At 41.2% G+C, this 5970-nt stretch overlaps 1 non-coding gene across 1 annotated transcript; it reads left to right on the top strand.

Moving 5' to 3' along the window:
• Positions 1-835: 835 nt before the first annotated feature.
• Positions 836-942, top strand: LOC118481450. Its single transcript, XR_004865659.1, has one exon. It is a non-coding gene; the product is annotated as a small nucleolar RNA R71 (small nucleolar RNA).
• Positions 943-5970: the final 5028 nt, after the last annotated feature.

Here is a 5970-nt window from a genome sequence, read left to right on the forward strand (position 1 = left end):
TGTTGGCATTGTTTCTTCCGTTGGTGGAGGTACTTCTGCAGGCCCTACGGTGCGGTTTCGTAGTGTGATGAGGTGAACTTGCGCCTTTGGGTTTGTTTCGGTATTGCTAGGTAATGCGCCTTGCGGTCTCTCGGAAAAGTTTTGTGCTAGTTGATTTATTTGTTTTTCTATGTTTTGAATGCTAGCTTGTTGATTCCTAAAATTAGATTCTAATTGTAGAAATCTTTCCGAGTTTTTCTTATCAGTGTCGGAGACGAGGCGAGATATAGTATCTTCGAGCCTTTCTCGTCCACCTTGTTGTTGAGTGAAATTTTGTGACTCATTTCTTGATTGCTGAAAGTTTGTTCGTTGGGTTTGTTGGTTACTACTATTGCCGGTTTCCCTCCAACCAAGGTTTGGGTGGTTTCGCCATCCTTGGTTGTAAGTTCCCGTTGGAGGACCCGACGGCCTAGGTCTATTATCAATGTAGTTTACCATTTCTTGTTGATCGTCCGTTTCTTTCATGCAACTCCAATTTTCATGTGACCCACCACACCCTTCACAAGCCATAACCGAGACTGTTTTTGTCATTTCTAATTTTTTTATTTTTGAAGAAAGGGCCTCGATTTGGGCTTGTAAAGAGGTGTTTGCGTCGACCTTATGGGCGCCCGGGGCGATAGACTTATTTCCCCGGGGAGTGTGCCATTGAAAATTGGTTTGAGCAATTTCCTCAATTTGATTATATATTTCGTGTGGGCGTCGATTACCTAAAAGTCCCCCGGAGCTAGAATCAAGTGTCTGCCTAGTGTGTGGCAACAATCCATTGTAGAAAGTGGATACTTGTTGCCATATTGTGAGGCCATGATGGGGACACTTGCGTAATAGCTCCTTGAACCTTTCCCATGTTTCATATAAGGATTCCCCGTCCTCTTGTGAGTATGTGTTAATTTCAGCCATTAATTTAGCAGTTTTAGAAGGAGGGAAATACTTGTATAGAAACTTTTGGGCTAGTTCATCCCAGGTGTTTACCGATCCAGCTGGGAGGGTGTTGAGCCAAGCTTTCGCTCGGTCTTTTAGTGAGAACGGAAACATACGGAGGCGTATGGCGTCGTTTGATGCTCCATTGATCCGAAAGGTATCACATATTTCTAAGAAATTAGTTATATGTAGATGAGGATCCTCGTCCGCAAGCCCGTGGAAGGTTGCGGAGTTTTGGAGCATTTGTATCAAATGCGGTCGAAGCTCGAAGTTATTGGCTTCGACATTCGGAGCATTGATAGCGGCGCCTAGATTACCTACGGTGGGCCGTAGATAATCCATAAGGGTACGTTGGTCCGTCATTGGGGGTGGATCACCCGAAACCTTCTCTTGGTTTTTGGCTTTTAACCTTTTTCTGAGAAAGCGTTCGGGTTCTTCTAGCGGTTCTTTTATGTCTTTATTGGAACTGGAGCTCATACACTACGCGAGGATGGTGTCGGGTTCCAAGTCCTGCAATAAAAACAAAAAGAATGTCGGTCAGAAGGTTCACCACGGCCCCGTGTTGAGCGAACACGGCCCCGTGGTCGGAAATACAGTGATTGTTTTCCAGATCCCAGTTACTGGAAGTTGGACACGGCCCCGTGTTGCACCGGCACGGCCCCGTGGTCAGCCTTCTGTAACTTGAAAAACAAAAACTGCCAGTAACTTTGCTGAGCACGGCCCGTGTCCGACCAGGCACGGCCCCGTGCTGAGCTCTGCAGAAGCTAAAAATCTAAGAAAAAATCCTAAAAAATTAAAGAAAAATAAAAATATGATTAGGCCGTTGATTCCTAACTTTCTTAAAATCCTTGTGTCCCCGGCAACGGCGCCAAAAACTTGATGCGTGTTAGTGTATATATGTTTTTAGATATATATTTAAGCCCTTTTTACACTTTTAGCCAAGTTTTAAATTTATAAAACACGATATTTACTAACACTAGACACACATATGGGCAAGTGCACCCATCGTGGACGTAGTATAGTGTTGGTAAGATACCGAGGTCGTCCAAGGACACAAGAGCTTTTAATACCGGTTTATCCTCAACGTCTAATCAAATCAAAAAGTTAGAAAAATGTTTTAAACTAAGAAAAATAAAAACTAACTAAATGCTGAAAATAAAATAAAAAACAGATAGACAAGATGAATCACTTGGATCCGACACGTGTATTAGTATAACCTTTGATTATTTTCGCACTTTTGCACTTGTTTAAGAGATTATCTTAGTTATTGTAGTAGGCCCCTCTTTTGAAGGCGACGTTACCCTCAACCCAGTAGTTTGAGTCAGCAAGGATACAATCCTAAAGGGTCGGATTATTGGAAGATAATGAATTAAGTTATTAATGCAAATTGTGGTAGGCCCCGCTTCTGGCGGTGACGTTACCCTCGGCTAAGTAGTCTGAGTCAGCAGGGATACAGTCCTAAATAGCCGGGTTATAGTATTAATAGTAGTTAACTTATAAGGGGGTCAAAGAGTTTGGATCCCCGCCATCCAATACCTATGGGCATTGAAGGAGATCCTACTAAATTTGACCCAGGTCCCAAGCAGGACCTCTAAACGCTGAACAAGGGCAAGACCCTTACCAAACCGTTCCCTTAACCCCCGACCAGGTAGCCAACATACCTCCATATAGACCGTGGAGATATGAATGGTGAAAATCTTTTATTTTATATAGACAGTAAAATAACGCCAAGACACCACGGACAAACGATAAGGAAAGATCACCTTCAACATAAGTAACTAGTTATTAAAGTCATTAATACAAAACCAAATAAAAAGTGCAAAAGATTAAAAATAAAAAGTATTATACTAAACACTTGTCTTCACCAAGTGATGTAAGAGACTTAGGCAAACATGGCCTTGATTGTCAAGAACTCTTACGATCAATCTTGGATCCCGAGACGACTCACACACACTCTACGATGGACAATGGATGATGGTGGTGGATGATGGTGTTATGGTGGTGGTGGGTGGTGGATGAGGTGTGAGAGAGGTGGTGTGCCAAGGGATGAGAGAGAATGAAGCCAAGCTCCTCTATTTATAGGCTGAACAGAAGGCTGGACACGGCCCCGTGTCCGCTGGACACGGCCCCGTGCCCGCCTGACACTCTCTCTCCTCATTAATTGTAATTGCGAATTACAATTAATGCGCCTGCTGTACTTTCACCACGCCCCCGTGCTCGCTGGACACGGCCCCGTGGTGGGCAATGGAAGCTTCTACTGGTTTGTCTTTTCTGCTGCTTCCTGGGCACGCCCCCGTGTTCGCTGGACACGGGGCGTGTTCAGACTCTGTTTCTTCCTTTTTGCTTTGGGAGGTGCCGTTGAGGGTCCGGGCAGTCTACTTTTGTTCCTTTTCTTGTATTTATGGTAGAATTAGTGGTCTTTTTGCTTCTTTTGTGATTTTGAGCTCATTTCATCCTGAAAATACAAAAGGAAGACAAAAACACTCTTTTTCCAACATTAGTACTAAAAAAGGGTTAGTTTTATGCCTTAATTGATGTGTTTTATATGTTGCATTTTACACACATCAAATACCCAACACATTACTACGTGATTTCGAATACCCAATATTTGATTACGTGATTTCATTATAGTGTGTGAAACTGCAGCAAGTGATTACGTAATTACATAACAATAGTTGACTATGTATTTATTATGCGACTACGTGATTTCATTATAGTATATTTTATGTGAAACCACACTATTTGATTACGTTATAAGCATAATTGTAATAACATTAGTTATAATAAATCATCTTGAATGTGTGATCACGTAATGGATTTATATTGAATATGTAATCACGTAATGGTTATAAGTATTCAAAATCATGTAGTCATGTGTTGGGTATTCAAAATCACGTAATGAACTAATGGGTATTCAAAATCATGTAAACTTTTTAAGAAAACTATAACAATAGGCTGCAACCTCTTGTTAAATGTATATTTAACAAGATGCAAGTCTTGTATAAGATGCAAGTCATGCAACCTCTTGTTAAATGTATATTTTATACTTTTTTTATATAGGTTTTTTTTTTTTTTTTTTTTTTTTTTTTTTTTTTTTGCAAATGCTGTTATACTAGAAATTTCCAACAAATGATATATGTCCTTTTTGGCTTTTTTTAAGGACTCATACTTCTACACGATGGGTACAACTTTCTTATCGGTTATGACCTATATTATTATTATTATGGTATATAATTTGGAAAACTTTATAGGAGGTTTGACTGTGGAAAGTGCAATGTGTGACCTATATATTATTCCGGTTTATAATCTAGTGTTTTGAAAAACTTTTTAAGAGGTTTGACTGCTGATTCTGGTTTATAATCTAATGTTTTGAAAAACTTTTTAAGAGGTTTGATTGTTGAAAGTGCAATTTGTGAGTTGAACTTGAAACAAACAGTGTCAAACGCTTTGAATTGACTTTCAATCCGTTCCACCATTTTTTAAAAATCATTTTAGCCTTTTAACTTATGTATTTTTATGTATTTTAACCATGAGGAAAACAATTAACCACATTTGACCCATAAATGGCTTGAAATTAACAGCTCTGAAATCTAAATTACACAATTGTGAACACAAATTCTCGCCTGCTGCTTATAAAACGATTGCCTTCGAGAGATTAGCATGGTTGAATATCCATGGAGTCCCTCTTCACCTTTCTGGGAATGAAGTCAATGATTCGGTCGGGAGGAGTTTCGACAAAGTAATCCATGCCTCACAACGGCAGCCGGAAGACAACAATTTAACCGTCGATTGCGTATATGTTATGGTGGATTCGGTTAAAAGGATCGAAGAGGATGTTACAATTGTCGATGAAGGTAAGCGTTTCAAGATTTGGGTCGAAGAAGAGAGTGGTGCCCGATTCTGTTGAGTTCCAGAGTCACCGGTCGGAATTAGGAGACGGGTGGGAGTTTTAGGCGGAGGTCGAGAAGACCACCGGTGATGGTAACGGTGGAGATGGAAGTTGAGATGAACAAGAATGAAGAAGGATTGAAGAAGGATAGCGCGGGAGAGCAGTTTCACGATAATATAAAGTCACCGGATATGACAAAGATTGCCGGAGATAACAGTTCACCGGCGGTAAGAATGGTTATCCGAGAAGAGGAAGGGGTGGAAGGTAATAAAGAAGGGGAAAATTTCGAGAGTGTTAATGGTAAGGCCGGAGGGTGTGGAGGCGCCACCGCGGCCACCTCACCTCCCATAGCGCCTGGAGGGAGCCACCACCCATACCGCCGTCTTCAAGGAGGGGCCCCCTTGAAGGGGGCTTCACCATGGTAACAAGGAAGAAGCATGTGTTTAGGTGGGGCCCATCTGATTTCATCCAATCAAATCTTTTTTTTTTTTTAATTTTGTTTAATATGGGGCTTTATCCCACACCGTGCAATTTAAGAGACGGCGTGATAAACCATTTTGTTTAATATGGGGCTTTATCCCACACCGTGCAATTTAAGAGACGGCGTGATAAACCCCTTAGCTGACGTGGATTCTACGTGACAATGACGTGTCCTGATAAAGCCCCTAAAAGCTCCATCCCACATCACATAGCCTATGGGAGGGGGGCTCAAAATTACGATGAAGTGGAGGAATTTGTGCAATTTCCTAGATTATTTGAAAGACCTAACGTGGAAATGGGTAAAGGTACAGGGAAAGGAATTTTCGATAATAGTGAAGTATTGATGACAGAATTAACCAATAGTGGTTTTTCTTTAACTTGAATTCAAATGGGGCCAAGAAGTGTTTTAGAAAAATTAGGAAGCCCAACATTAAAAAGAACAGTATGGAGGTTGATAATGGGCTACCTATGCCCAGAAAGAAAGAGAACAACAATCGGTATAAAAGAGGACAGTTATACAACCGGAGAGCAAGATGGCACGGCAGATCAAAATTATGGGATTGAAGGGTTACAAGAGAGAAGTGAGAATACGACAAATGGCAAAGGAGAGGAGGATTTGGAGGAGGTTAGAAGGGCCACTGCGG

The sequence above is a fragment of the Helianthus annuus genome, chromosome 8 (genome assembly GCF_002127325.2).
Source record: "Helianthus annuus cultivar XRQ/B chromosome 8, HanXRQr2.0-SUNRISE, whole genome shotgun sequence".
NCBI classification, from domain to species: domain Eukaryota; kingdom Viridiplantae; phylum Streptophyta; class Magnoliopsida; order Asterales; family Asteraceae; genus Helianthus; species Helianthus annuus.